Source organism: Paroedura picta, chromosome 3, assembly GCF_049243985.1.
Source record: "Paroedura picta isolate Pp20150507F chromosome 3, Ppicta_v3.0, whole genome shotgun sequence".
Taxonomy (NCBI): domain Eukaryota; kingdom Metazoa; phylum Chordata; class Lepidosauria; order Squamata; family Gekkonidae; genus Paroedura; species Paroedura picta.
In genome coordinates this window covers 76,670,259-76,685,988 of record NC_135371.1, presented here as the reverse complement: position 1 = coordinate 76,685,988, position 15,730 = coordinate 76,670,259, and the positions used below count along the sequence as shown (strand labels likewise).

The 15,730-nt window shown below is 48.1% G+C and overlaps 1 long non-coding RNA gene across 1 annotated transcript; it reads right to left on the bottom strand.

Annotated features, from left to right (window-relative positions):
* Positions 1-339: 339 nt before the first annotated feature.
* On the bottom strand, positions 340-1,515 carry LOC143831160 (uncharacterized). The gene is made up of 3 exons (XR_013228754.1): positions 1,382-1,515; positions 1,111-1,191; positions 340-844 (listed from the first exon to the last, which is right to left on the bottom strand). It is a non-coding gene; the product is annotated as an uncharacterized LOC143831160 (long non-coding RNA).
* Positions 1,516-15,730: the final 14,215 nt, after the last annotated feature.

The following is a 15,730-nucleotide window of genomic DNA, read 5'->3' as shown; positions in this document are numbered from 1 at the left end:
AGATTTGTGGTTTGGGTTGAGGTGGTGGTGGGGGGCTCCCTTTTACATTCCCTGTTTGCTAATGTTTGTGTTCTATTTATTAAAAATAAACTGTTTGTTATACTGTTTTTAAAAAAGGCTCCAGTGTGACTCCTTAAACTCACACCCCTTTCACCCCACAACCACACAACACAACCAAACAACACAGTTTAAACCCATTCACTAGAAAGGCCGGTTTTGGCCTGCCTAATTCTACAGTAAGGTACACTGAGACATAAGAAAAAATATAAACTTGATTTGTTAAACAAAACCCAACAGAGAACACATGCAAAACCAAAATTTATTTAAACTAAGAGGGGGAGTACTTGTCCGCTGGCTTCACTTTCCTCTTCCCCAGAACTGTCCTCCTACGAGTCTGGGTTCCAACGTTCTGAGAGGGGGTTCGTGGAGTTGGTGGTGGTGGTGGTAGGGTGTCATGGTGACCTTAATTTAAGGAGGGTTTGCACTCTCCCTGTCCTCTCTTGCCTCCATGACCAAAACCACCCTCTCTACAAGTCCCCTGATAAGGCGCATTTCCTCTATGCTTGCACGTAGGGTGTCGTTTGTCTCTCGGAAGACCTCCCTCCTTCACCTGCCCTCCTGGAGCTCGAGATCCAACATGGACTGTTCGAAAGCGGCAGAACGGTGCATGTCCTGCTCACATTGTTCCAGGAGATGCTGGCCAACATTTGACAGAAGGGAGACACGCCTCTGCCTTGTGTGCTCCCTCTGCAGCCTCTCCTCCGCTGGAAGTGCTCCTCTAGGGACATTATGGGGGGGGGGGGCTGGCAGTACCCAGGGAGGCTTCCTCCTCCTCTGAAATAACCTATGTGGAAAAAACAGAATTTGAACCATTAGTGTCAATGATACTCCCAACAAGGCCTAGTGAGCACATGGTTACAGGTTTTGTACTATTAGTTATTTATTTATTTTATTTATTTATTTATTTAGATTTATATACCGCCCTCCCCGAAGGCTCAGTTACAATCATACTCCCAACAAGGCCTCGTGAGCATACGGTTACAGGTTTGTATGACTCATTGTCCTGCTGTTCTGGCTAGAAAAGAACAGTTCTCAGTCCCGCATGCTCACCCTCTCGAATCTCTCTGAGCCTGCAATGGGTAGGAGGTCCATGCACCCTGCGCTCCTCCTCCTGTGTGCCCGAGATGAAATCTGTAAAAACATAAAGATAAATGGTTTTAGGAACAAAGGGAAGTACAGTTAGCTTCCACACTCACCACCAGCTACATAGAGGTACCTTCTTCTTTTTCCTCCCAAAGAAACAGCCTCCTGCACAAACAGCAAAGCAGAAAGCAGTTTATATAGTCCCTTCCCCCCCCCCATTGTTCACAGAAATACTAACCAAGATTTGTAGATGCCCCTTAATCGCTATCTAGGTCACCAACAGCTGTGGACTCACAGGGAGAGGGCTGTGTTGCTGGTAGCTAAGTTTCTGTGGACAACAGCAGAAAATAGTGAAAACGCAGCAAGCACACAGCCCACAGTACACAGCATAGAATCATAGAATAATAGAATCATAGAGTTGGAAGGGGCCATATAGGCCATATAGGCCATCTAGTCCAACCCCCTGCTCAACGCAGGATTAGCCCTAAGCACCCTAAAGCATCCAAGAACAGTGTGTATCCAACCTTTGCTTGAAGACTGCCAGTGAGGGGGAGCTCACCACCTCCTCAGGCAGACTATTCCACTGCTGAACTACTCTGTGAAAATTTTTTTCCTGATATCTAGCCTATATCATTGTACTTGAAGTTTAAACCCATTACTGTGTGTCCTCTCCTCTGCAGCCAACGGAAACAGCATCCTGCCCTCCTCCAAGTGACAACCTTTCAAATACTTATCAGGCTATCATGTCCCCTGTCAACCTCCTTTTCTCCAGGCTGAACATTCCCAAGTCCCTCAACCTATCTTTATAGGGCTTGGTCCCTTGGCCCCAGATCATCTTCGTCACTCTCCTCTGTACCCTTTCAATTTTATCTACGTCCTTCTTGAAGTGAGGCCTCCAGAACTTCACATAATACTCCAGTGTGGTCTGACCAGTGCCGTATACAATGGGACTATGACATCTTGTGATTTTGATGTGATGCCTCTGTTGATACAGCCCAAAATGGCATTTGCCTTTTTTACCGTTGCATCACACTGCCTGCTCATGTTTAGTTTACATTCCACAAGTACCCCAAGGTCTCGTTCACACACAGTGTTAACTAGAAGCGTATCCCCCATCCAGTAGGCATGCTTTTCATTTTTCTGACCCAGATGCAGAACTTTACATTTATCTTTATTAAATTGCATCTTGTTCTCATTTGCCCATTTTTCCATTGTGTTCAGATCTCGTTGAACTCTGTCTCTATCTTCCGGAGTATTTGCCAGTCCTCCCAATTTAGTGTCATCTGCAAACTTGATGAGTAGTCCCTCCACCCCCTCATCTAGATCATTAATAAATATGTTAAAAAGTACCGGGCCGAGCACCGAGCCCTGAGGTACACCACTACTCACCTCTCTCCAGTCTGATGAAACACCATTGACAACAACTCTTTGAGTGCGGTTCTCTAACCAATTCCCTATCCACCTAACTATCTGAAAATCCAGATTGCAGTCCTTCAATTTATCCATCAGAACATCATGGGGAACCTTGTCAAAAGCTTTACTAAAATCCAAGTAAATGACATCAACCGAATTTCCCCGATCCAGCAAACCTGTTACTTGGTCAAAAAAGGAAACCAGGTTGGTCTGGCAGGACCTGTTGGAGACAAATCCATGCTGACTTCCTTGGATCACCAAATTGTCCACCTAACTATCTGAAAATCCAGATTGCAGTCCTTCAACTTATCCATCAGAACATCATGGGGAAACTTATCAAAAGCTTTACTAAAATCCAAGTCCAGCTGATGTCAGCTGGCCATGCCTCCCTGCAGTGTGCCTCCCCTTCACCCGCAAGTATCATGTCACCAGAACTGACATTGCCAACCATGTTAGCAGGCACACTGGAGGAGGACTGATTGGGGGGGGGGGGAGGGAGACAGGAGGACATCAGAACATCATGGGGAACCTTGTCAAAAGCTTTACTAAAATCCAAGTAAATGACATCAAACGAATTTCCCCGATCCAGCAAACCTGTTACTTGGTCAAAAAAAGAAACTAGGTTGGTCTGGCAGGACCTGTTGGAGACAAATCCATGCTGACTTCCTTGGATCACCAAATTGTTCTCCAGATGTTCGCAGATCGCTCCCTTTAATATCTGCTCCATTATCTTCCCCACAACAGAGGTCAGACTCACTGGTCTGTAGTTTCCTGGGTCATCCTTCCTCCCTTTTTTGAAGATCTGAATAACGTTTGCTCTTTTCCAGTCCTCCGGGACATCTCCAGTCCTTAAAGAGGTCCCGAAGATGATGGACAAGGGCTGTGCAAGTTCTCTGGAAAGTTCTTTGAGTACTCTCGGGTGCATTTCATCCGGACCAGGGGATTTGAACTCATCCAGTGCAGCTAAATGCCTCTCGACAACCTCTCTATCCATGTTAACCTGCCACCCAGACACTATCCTTTGGCTACGGCCATCTCTAGATGTGCCTAAACGCTATGACCTGTGGGAAAAAAACAGATGTAAAATAGGCACTAAGCCTTTCTGCTTTCTCTGCATCTTCCGTTAGAGTTTGTCCATCCGCACCCAACAGTGGGCCTATTGCCTCCTTTACTTTACGTTTCCTCCTCACATAACTGAAAAGTCTTTTCTTGTTACAATGGACTTCCCTGGCCAATCTTAGCTCACTCTCAGCTTTGGCCTTTCTTATGATTGATCTACAGTGCCTAGTAACTTGTCGGTACTCTTCTTTAGAGCTCTGTCCTTCCCTCCATTTCCTGGACATTTTCCTTTTCTTTCTTAGTTCCTCTTGAAGTTCTCTGTTCATCCACATAGGCTTCTTAGAGCTCCTGCAGTGTTTTCGTCTTTCTGGGATAGTCATTGATTGAGCATGCAATAGCTCTTGTTTGAGTAGCGCCCACCCTTCACATGCTCCCTTCCCTTCCAGCATTCTCGTCCATGGTATGACACTCATCATGTCTCTGAGTTTATTAAAGTTTGCCCTACGAAAATCCAACATCCGCGTCTGGCTACAAGCTTTCTTGGCTCCCCATCTCAAAAGGAATTCTATGAGGACATGGTCACTTCCCCCTAGGGTCCCCACCTCCTTCACGTCATCCACCAACTCTTGCCTGTTGGTCAGCATTAAGTCCAGTATGGCTGAACCTCTTGTGGGTTCATCTACTATTTGATAAATGCAATTGTCAGCCAGGCAGGTCAGAAAGTTGCATGACTGAGGACGCTTCGCAGAGTTTGTTTCCCAGCACACATCTGGGAAACTGAAGTCACCCATGATAACAAGGTCCTGCCGCTCGGATATTTTCTCAAGCTGCTCACAAAGTGCAGCATCCACATCCTCTCGTTGGTCAGGCGGTCGGTAGCAGACACCAACCACCACACTGTTTGTTTTCCCCTTGCTTATTTTCACCCAGATGCTTTCCACTGTAGATATGCTCTCCTTCACTAGAATTTCCTGACAGGTAAGCCCTTTCCTCACATACAGTGCCACTCCTCCACCTCTTCGATCTATTCTGTTTTTTCTGAACAGTTCATATCCATCCACCATTACATTCCAGTCATGAGAATCATTCCACCAAGTTTCTGTGATGCCTACTAGATCATACCTATCCATCAGCATGAGAACTTCCATCTTTAATTTTTGCCCCTGGCAAGCAACACACCTCTCGGGTTCGGGGGTCGGGCCCAGCCACATGGCGATCCATTTCTCTTAGCAGGGAGTCTCCTATTACCAGTACTCTCCCTTTTTTTTCCTTCTCAACTCCATTTCCTTCTGTTCCCGTGGCCTCTTCCCTTTGTCTTAGAGTTTGTTTTGGGATCTCTTCCCTTGTTGACCCTTGCACCTCCTCTGCAAGGGCCTGAAATCTATTCTGGAGCTCCAAAGGCCCCCGAGAACTGTCTCACTCTTCGCCGTTGAGTCGTTTTCCGAACTGTCTGCAGAGTCTCCCTATTGTGGTCAATCTCCTTATCCTTTTCAGGACTGGTTGTATTCTCTTTATTCTGAGTTGCAGGGCTCTGGTCTATGAACTCCTCCCCTTTCTTACTTTGGGTCAGAGTAATAATTCTGTTTTCTAATCCCCTAATCTTTTCCTCCAAAAGTCTTACCAGCTTACACTTGGGGCAGCTGTAGTCCATCTTGTCTTCTGGGAGGAATGCAATCATGTCACACTCACTGCAGATGATGGGATGAGTGTCCTGGAGGTCCATTGTAATGTCTAGGCCGTGCAAGTACTAGGGAAATATAATTTACTGATATAATCTACTGATTCTAATTGCTCGGCCAAGAATCCCAGGCTAAGAGTCACAGGCCAAGAGCCCTTTGTCTCTCGCCCTTCGGCTCGCGCCTCTGGCTAGGAGCAGCCCTTTTTAATCCTCCCAACAATTACCCAGCAATCACCTCACCCAGGCAGCACAATAGCCTCACCTGGTCAGCAGCAACCTGGTCAGCAGCAATACCTGGTCAGCAGCAACTCTCTGGTCAGCAGCATGCTCTCAAAGTACTACCCAGAAGAAGTGCAGCAGGCCTATAGGTGAGGCATGCTGTACATCTTCTGGGGGGTTATTTCAACAGTAGCTTTTAAAATCAAAACTAGCATAACAAACAAAGCAGTCTAGATACACCCTAGCATATTAAGTATTGCAACGAATTCACGCGAAAACGATTCCTAAACGTCAGGTCACAAAGAACACACATTTCTGAAATGCTTCAAGTGCTTACCTGAGGCAAGGGGTGTCTGCTCCAGAACGTTGGTGTCCTCGCCAGGGATAATCACCAGCAAGTCCAGCGTTATGAGGTCCGCCCCGCGTGGCTGGTTCTGGGGAGGAGGCCAAACAGTCTTCCCCGAAGAGGTGCCCTCTCCTGGGTCTTCCAAAATGGCTGGTCTCTTCACCGGAGCAGCCGGCCTCTGGATCACCTCGAGGCTCCTTCCGACTCACTTTGGCCACCCGTTGCCGTCCCCCTTGCCGTAAATCTCGTGCTGGACTTTGAAATATGGGCAAGTAACTCGAGCATTGCTGGACTTCTTGTTGTGCGCCACAGCCCTCATGTATTCTGCCCTCATTGTCTTTGTTTTGGAGCGGCATTCAAGGCTGGTCCTGTGGTGGCCAAGGGCTCTCATCCTGATGGCCACCTGTTCAAAAACATCCCGATTTCGATGCGAGGATCGAAAGGCATCCTGGATTCTCTCCTCGCCGAAGATCGCCATCAGGTCCCGGATCTCCGCGTCCCTCCATGTTGGTCCCCTGCCGGTTCCCTGGATGGACGACGACTGAGAAGCGGAGTCCATAATGCTTTCGCAAGTGGCTAAGTAAGATGGAGGTGTGAGGTGCAGTGTGCCACTGGTCATATACCTTCCCGCACACAAAGACAAAAGGACTTGTCGCCTCTTGATTGGATGGGGTGCAGTCGGGGAGACATACATTGGCCACCTGAGGTCACATGTCATGTTCAAAACTTCTCATGCGGGAACCGGAGCTGTCTCTACTGGCCAGCTTGGCGCTCTTATTGTTTGACTTCCCGCATGCGCAGATTCGTTTACACGCGAGAAGAGCAGTATGGACATGCAGGAGCCATTTTACTGAAATGGCCGCCATTACACAACTGCATGCCGGTGGTCTACCCGCAGCAAGCACAACCACAGTACACAACAGTTCCCTAATCATATTCGCCTGCCCAAGCAAAACTCAAGACAAAACAAGAATATGAACTGCGATCAGCGATAATTCGTTGATACGCAACGATATAATTTTTTTAAAATGCTCCATGAATGGTGAATCTGCCGGACGGAGGTCTAGCCGATGGTGGCAGGGGTTCTAAGTTGTCGGCAAGCACAATCACAGCACAGAAACGATCCCTCATTATATTCACCCCCCCCCCAGTAAAACATAAGGTAGAACAAGATTATAAACTGTGGTCAGCGATTATTCGTTGATACGCAACAATATAATTTTTAAAAAATGCTCCGTGAACAGTGACTCTGCTAACTGAAGGTCTGGCCGATGGTGGATGGGGTTTTAAGCTGTGGGCATATTTTGGGGCCGTGACGGTGTGTTCTACTGTGCTTTTCAAATACTATTGTATTTTTCGGGTACAATTTCCAAAAGTGGTCGTGCTGGAAAGCCAGGCGCTTCCTCGCTTATTCGTTGGTATCGGTGCCCGCAAAGAAAAAAAAATGGCAAACAGTTCACTGGAAATTCAGAGATGAAAGCCAGGGGGAGGGACTTTGTTGGAACCGCAACAATGTTAACGCACAGGTCTTTTTTGCTAGTGTCGCAGATTGCTTGCAAGAGTGTAGCACTTTTTGGAGGGTGAATCCACTTTTCCCAATTCCCCTAGAAGCGCAACAACGAATCACTTTTAGTGGAACTGTTGCAGGATTGTTGCAGATTGTGTGCAATGTCTGGCGGAACTGCAAATTTGTAGCGTTTACAATTTGCAACCCTTCTGCTACATTAAACTTGTGCGGAATGGACCTCAGAGTTCACTCCAAGCTGCAACTTTGCTGTTTGGCATAGAGAAAGATTCAGAGTTCACTCCAAACACAACTTGGCAGCTTGAAGTAGAGAAGGCATTGAAAGGGGCCATTAAGCCAAGGGGCAGGGACCAGCATATCCAATATTTGACAACCACACCAGTTTTGGGATTCAGGAATATCAGGAGACACAAATATTTTACAAGTTCAATGTACCCAAACCCCCCAAAATATTGTGGGGTTGTTTTGTACATCCTTACTACAGAAGCCAAAACAGATTGGAAGCATTTTAAAAGATAAAGATAAAAATTCAAAGATAGCAACTAGAAGAAAGAATAATTTCTGCAGATACCCAATTGTCCTTTGTAAGCCTCCCAAGAAGTGAAACAAGGAAGATGGCACAGAAATAAAATGGTAGATTAAGGTTTTAAAATTGCTAGGTGTTAAACTCCTTGTAAGAGTGCAATCTAAGAACTCTTTCCTGGGAATATGAGCAATTGTGTAGGCTTCAGTTCTGACTAGACTTGCTTAAATTTGCACAATTTCATACCAAACATCTTATCAATTTGATTGTTTCTTAATAATTGTGAAATAGCCTTGGGGGATGGACTATCCGGCTTCTCTAGGGCCAATCAGGGTGCAGCCAGCTGCACCCTGATTGGCCCTGCCCCTACAGCTCCCACCCTACCTGTCCGAGTTGGAATAGGGCCAATCAGGGTGCAGTGATCTGCACCCTGATTGGCCCTGCCCCTACAGCTCCCGCCCTCCCTCACCAAGCCCTTCCCTCACAGACTGTCTGGCTATTAAAGCCAGCCAGTCTGTGACTCTGCCACTCCACTTGCAAGGCCCCAGGTAAGAGGCCCGGCCAGGACGGGGGGAGGGAGTGCTTCCCAAAGGCCTGGAAAGGCCTTGGATAGGCCCTGGGTGTGCTTTCAAGGCCTTTGGGAAGCCCTCTGGCCAGGGGGGGGAGGGAGCGATTCCCAGAGGCCTACAAAGGCCTTGCACAGGCCCCGGGTGTGATTTCAAGGCATTTGGGAAGCCCTCCGGCCAGGGGGGGGAGGGAGCGATTCCCAGAGGCCTGCAAAGGCCTCGCACAGGCCCCGGGTGTCCTTTCAAGGCTTTTGGAAAGCCCTCCGGCTGAGTGGGGGGGGGAAAGGAAGCATTTCCCAAAGGTCTGCAAAGGCCTCGCACAAGCCCCTGGTGTCCTTTCAAGGCCTTTGGGAAGCCCTCCATCCGAGGGGGGGGTGGGGGATGAGGGAGCGCTTTACAAAGGCCTGCAAAGGCCTCGCACAGGCCCTGGGTGTGCTTTCAAGGCCTTTGGGAAGCCATCTGGCTGAGTGGGGGTGGGGGAGAGGGAGCGGGAGCGGGAGCAGGAGCGGGGGGCGCTTCCCAAAGGCCTGGAAAGGCCTTGCTGCCGCCCCTAGTGTGACCCTTTCAAAGCCCGTTCTTACAAATGGGCTTTGCTACTAGTATACAAATAATTTTATATTCTCTGGTAATCTTGCAGTAGTTTTAAGATCAAACAGATAAAGCACTTGGCAGTACAACAATATCATTGAAGGAACTGACTGAAACAGGATGTGAAGTTGCCCCTTATTTATTGAAAAATATATTTTTTTCTCACAAGCAGCTTCTCAGCCAGAATGATGGCTGATGATGGCCAGCTCTGAGCTCTACTGGCTGTACCTCCACTGCTGCCTGCCTTCCAAGGCCGTCCCCATTCTCCTGGGGGCAGGACTGGCCTCAGACGATAGGTGGCAACAGTAGCAGAGCACAAGTAGGGCTGAGCGCTGGGCCTCACTGCTCTGCTGCTTCCAACGCAGCCAGCTGTCTTCTAAGGCTGGTCCTGGTCTCCTGAGGGTGGGACTGATCTCAATAAATGGGTGGTAGCAGCAGAGCATCAAGTGGGGCTGAGTGCTGGATCTCACTGCTTTGCTGCTGCCGCCTCTGCTGCCCATCTTCTGAAGCTGGTCCCGCTCTCCTGGGAGTGGGAGCAGCCTCAGAAGATGGGTGGCGTTGGTGTCTGGGTCTCCAGGGTTGGCATGGCCACTTCCTGGGCCTCCTAAGCCTAGTCCCCTGGCCGCCTCCTTGCCTCTTCTGGCATACTCCCTATGGCGGGATTACAGACTTCATGTCGATAGCTATTTGTTTCCAGGAGCATGCCAGAAGATTTTTTCCATATCAAAAAAATATGAGTAGACAATTTCACAGAGGATACATGTCAAATGATCAAAGGGTTTTTAGTAATCAGATGTAAGTGGAGTCTCCAGTCCAGAGTTATGTAGCCAGCAGCTGCTATAAACAGAATTCCATGCCCTCTGGGATAACTGGTTGGCTGCTTTATTAAAAAGATTACTGGACTAGATGGACTATTGGTCTGATCAGTGCTCTTTTTGTGAATATTGATTTCCTCCCACTAACCTGGCTCTTTCTCCAATGAGCTGAGGGTATGCTCATCATTTGTCCTTGAGCTCACAGTGAGTCCGTCCTTGAGCTCACAGCTTTGACTCTCCATTATACAGGAGCATTTGCCTCATTATATTCAAACATTAACAAGGACGGACTCATTGCCACTGATGAAAGCCAGACTGAAAACAGAAAACAAATTAATCTAGATACCGTTTTGGCAGAGTCAAAGTCTAAATAAATGAGATAAGAGACTTTTTATCTTCTTATTCTTAATTAAGCCACTGGACAGATTCTGTCTCTCCTTTGTTACAATTTTGGAATCGTCCACTTTCTTCGTGCAGCATTTAGTGTTATATTATGAATACAGCCCATTATGGCATTTGCCTTTTTTACCGCTGCATCACACTGCCTGCTCATGTTTCGTTTACAATCCACAAGTACCCCAAGATCTTGTTCACACACAATGTTACCTGGAAGTGTATTCCCCTTCCAGTAGGCATGCTTTTCATTTTTCTGACCCAGAACCCTCACCATCTTTGTTGCCCTCCTCTGGACACATTCTAGTTTGTCTACATTCCTCTTCAACTGGGTTGCCCAAAACTAAATGCAGTACTCCGTGAGGCCGAACCAGAGCAGAGTAAAGCGGTACCATCACCTCCCATGATCTGGACACGATACTCTGTTTGATACAGCCCAAATTCCCATTTGCCTTTTTAGCCACTGAGTCACACTATTGACTTATGTTCAATGTGCCGTCTACTAAGACTTCTAGATACTTTTCACACTTTCTAATGCCAATACAAGTCTCCCCCATCCTATATGGGTGTGATTGATTTTTCCTACCTAAATGCAGAAGTTTACATTTGTCCCTATTGAACTTCATTTTATTCAGTTTAGCCCACTTCTCGAGCCTATCAAGATCATCCTGTATTCTGATTCTGACTTTGGTTGTGTTTGCTACCCCTCCCAGTTTAGTATCGTCTGCAAATGTAATAATTACTCCCTCTAATCCCTCATCCAAATAATTTATAAATATGTTGAACAACACAGGTCCCAGAACAGATCCCTGGGGAACTCCACTTGTCACTCTTCTCCAAGAGGATGCTGAACCATTAACAAGTACCCTCTGGGTACGTTCTGTCAACCAGTTATCGATCCACCTGACAGAAGAAGGATCCATACTGCATTTTACCAACTTGTCAACAAGAATATCATGTGGAACCTTATCAAATGCTTTACTGAAATCCTAAATCCTTTACCGAGTATCCTACACAGTGCCACAATGAGGGGGAGCCCCAGCCATGATGGTCGCTGGAGAGCACTAAAGGTGAGCCAGCGGCAGAGTGGCAGGGCAGCCCCCGAGGCAGCAGCTGGGGAGAAGGACAAGGAGGAGCCGAGGCCCGGCACCAACTGATCCACGGACCGGTCCTGGTCCCTGGACCGGGGGTTGGGGACCGCTGTCCTAAAGCACTAATTATCAAATTAATGAGAACTGAAAATACAAAGTTGGCCATAACTGGCCTTGATTACTTTCTGTGTTTTTTCCTTTAATTTTTCCTTTAATAAAAGAAAATCATTCTCTTTATTCTTCCCTGTAGCTTTTCAAACTCTACAATATCCCATGGTACCCTGTCTCAGCCCAGTAGATGTTCCCACTCACCATGACAAGGCCTCTGTGGTTAACTGTCCCAGGGAGTCCAAGAAACCATCTCAGAGCAGCCCTGATGCCTTTCCCACAGTTTAGGAAGCCATTGGAGGCTTGGCTTAGAAGTGGGGCTGTGTCAATCAGTCCTCTGCAGCCCAGCTGGCCAGTATGAGCATACAGGGGAGCCACAAGAGGGACCTAATCTAGTTAAAGGGCAGAGACCAACCAGGTGGCTGATCGCATGGAATGAAATAAGGAAGCAGGATTCCAGTTGGATGAAAGTTGAAGAAGCCTCCAAGGACTGACTGGCACAAGCAATAGAAAGGGGAGCATGTGAGGGCCTATTTAAATCCTCATCCTTGGGCTAAGGAGAAAGTGGTTGGGACTATTTCTGCCTCAGAGCTGACACAGAGATGGGCTAGAAGGGTCAAGCAGGAAGCGCCCTGACAAGAGGAGGAGGGCCTAAGTAAGCAAAAGTCTTTGCCCTAAACATGTGAGGCTTGAGGGTTTTGGAGGCTTCAATCTAAACTCCATTGGGAAACTATGGGGAGGCTCTAGTTACCAGGCTTAGCTCCTCCCTTCAGAACCCTTCTTGGCTGCTCCAAGCTTCATTTCCATGGCTACTATTACCTGTGGCAGTTCAGCACAGCCCAAGCTTCTCACATATACATTTTGATATCTCCTGGAATTTCTGACAATGAATAATGCATTAGTCCTAGTAAATGAGATTGCCCAGGGTATTTATGAGTCAGCAAACCACAAGGGCTTCGTACAATATTGCTTTGTTAAGGGCAGAAAGCTATGCCTCATGCCATATAAAGCTGCTTTATACCAAGGGGACCCTTTTGTCAATTCACCTCAGTGTTGTCTACCTTGACTAGCAGCAGCTCTTCATAGTCTCAGGCAGAGAAAATTCTTTTCCTGGAGATCATGCCTGGGACCCTCTGTGACCATGGATTTGTGCTGCACCACTGATCCATGGGTGAGGAGCCATCTAAAAGCATGAAGAGTGCAATGTCTGTTTCCTACTGAAGATCCAGATTGGCCTAGCTAGTTTCTTTCCTTGATACAAGACTTGCCATCAAACAGAACTAGCCCTTCTATACAACATTAGAACTTGTTGGCTCCTGCTTCTTGTCTGTTTGTAGTCCTGTCTCTTTTCCTGGAGCCAGCTCTACATTTGGAGGCTGCTGTTTCCAGATAGTTAGCATTCTGCGGTCCCTTTTAGCTTGACCCTGTCTAGATCCAGCTTGGGTAGCAAGTCATGTAACAGACCCACTTCCCTATGTCACTATCAAGACAGAGAGTGAGGAAGACCATACAGTTAACTCTTGTAAGCCAAGGAACCTACCCTGTGATACTGGTGTCATGACAATCATTTTGAATCTCTCCAGAGTTGATTCTAGACTTGGAGCACCTGATGCCTAATGGAATTAGCAAGGAGAGCCAGTGTGGTATACTGGTTAAGAGCAGTGGACTGTAGCCTGGACAACCAGGTTTGATTCCCCACTCCTCCAAATAAAGCCTGCTTGGTGACCTTGGGCCAGTCACTTTCTTCTCAGATCTCTTTCAGGCCCATCTATTGCTAATATTATTATTATTTCTTGTATTGATTACCTGACCTTTCTCTTTGGACTCAGGGCAGGGTATATCAGAATAAAACATGTGTGTGTGTGTATACATACACATACACATACTGTCATGGTTGGTCCCACCGCTACTTCCTGCTTTCTCCACCATTTTGGCATGGGTGGGGATTGGCCTGGGAGAGACCTAACATTCGAAACAGTAGACGGGGTTTCAGAATGGAGCCTCCCTGGGCATTTTTCCTCCTGCTCCCAGACCCATGGGAGCATCACTACCTATCGGGCCCTGCCTCCTACTCAACTCCTGTCACTCCCCTAAATACTGTTTCATCCCCGGGATCCCTCCTCCCAAGCCAGTAAGTACCCAAATTGCTCCAGCTGGTCCTGATGCCCACTTCTGGATGCCGAGCCCATGCCTGCCACCGTGCCCACCCGGCTGCCTCTGGGGTCATCTCGATCCAGGGCTCTGCCCTGCCTCCTGGACACCTCTTGCCCCTGTTGGCTTCTGTCGCATTGTGCCGCCTCTCCAGATGAGCCTCAAATCCTCCATGACCGGCCAGTAAGTACCCAAATGGCTCCAGCTGGTCCCGACACCCAATTCCAAATGCCAAACCCACGCCTGCCACCGGGGTCATCCTGATCCAGGGCTCCACTCCTCCTCTTGCCCCTGTTGTCTTCTGTCATGCTGCACCGCCTCTCAGGCTGAGGCTCTGATGCTCCATGGCCAGCCGACGTCATCCAGAACACTGCACTCTCCTCCTGTCTCCCCTCATCTCAGGGTAAGAGCTTCCTTTCCTGGAGGTCAGGGTATGGGATTCCCGATACATACAATAATTCAGATCTAACACACCTAAAAACAGTTCCATCCTTAATTGCCTATTCTGAAATTACAATGGGAGGGAAGGAGAGAAGGGATAGAAAAGTCTTTCCAGCCCAAAATGGTGGGCAGTTGGGTCTTTGGTAAGGAAGCCAATTCAATTCAGCAGTATTTTTAGGCCTGGTGGAACAACTCCATTTTACAAGATCTCTGAAACTGTCCAGGGTGCTACAATGCTGTGATCACATTTGGAAGAGCATTCCACCCGGCTGGGGCCAAGGCTGAACAGAACCTGGCTCTGACTGAGGCCAGTCTAAAACACCTCTTTTTCTCTATGCAACAGAGAATACTGACCAATGGAGTTTGCTTGCAGCATTGACAGCTTTCCTTGGGCAAGTTCATTCTCCCGATGATGGAAAAGGAAGAGGAGGAGTGTGGCTCTCAGTAGTCAAGTAACTGCACTTGAGTGGTGACCTCCTGGCACAGTCATTTTACTTCCCTATTAAAATGCCACTGTTGCTGCAGCACAGATTAAATAGAGCAGAATTTAATGGTGAAGCTTGATAAGTGACTAGAGGCTTATTTTTCTTCCAGGTCCCTTTAATTCCAGGCCTAAAGCTGAAGGGATTACTGATTTTGGTAATGTAGATTCATTCCTGACACTGTTTCTCCTGGGTGCCTTATCTAGGGGAAAGGGAAGGGGGAGAAATCCTTAAGGAAATTAAATCTTCCAGGCATAAGACATTCTGTCTTTAAGCATAGCCTGGAAACTTTTCTCTCAGGAAAAGAAAAATCATTGCAGCCACAGCTTCTCTCTTGGACAGGAATCTTTTCCTCCAAACAGCTCCATTTAATTTACAACGCCTAAGGGGGAATTATATAGTCTGGATCTTTATAATTTCCATGCTACACATACCATATTACCGTGTAATATCCCTTGCTTATTCCAAACCACTCACAGATAATCCTAATCACTTTGTGCCTCTAATATTTGTAAAAAGCCCTCCTGGGTGGAGCATGTCCAGCTGGTGTCCGGGTGCTCTTTCCTGTGTCCAGCCAGACATGCTCCATGGACCCTAGAGGGCCAGCCACACTAGGTGGCCATGCAGCACAATGATAGGAATCATGCCCAGGCACTGCCTAGGTGCTGAGGCCAGGGCACCTGCGGAGCCCTGGCCAGCCCTCTGCACATCCTGGCCGGTGCTGAGGTTAAGAGCGGGAGGGGCGCCCACTGCCATGAATACACAAGCCATGGCTGACACTTGCCTCCTGCCCATCCTTCCCATGCTTGCCACCCCCCGCAGCTGCCACCCACCCAGCATGCCCTCACCATGACACTTCACCAGCACAACTGGCTATATGCTGTACTCGAACAGCAGCCTGGGGCAGTATGCAGCACAGCACCTTGCGCATGGCCTATGAGCTGCTGAGGTAAAGAGCGGGAGGGGTGGCTGCTGATGCGGGTCAGTAAGCCCTGACTGGCCCTTGCCTCCTTTACCTCACTCCCTTCCTCACCACTGAGCCTATCCCAGCCCCTGCCACCCTCCCACCTAGCCCTCACACCAGCGCCTTGGAGCCACACTCAGAGCAGCTCGTGTGAGCCCTGAGTGGCAAGAGCCCAAAGAGAGGGAGGTGTGGCCACTGGCCCACCTCTCCCTCGAGCCCTCTCCT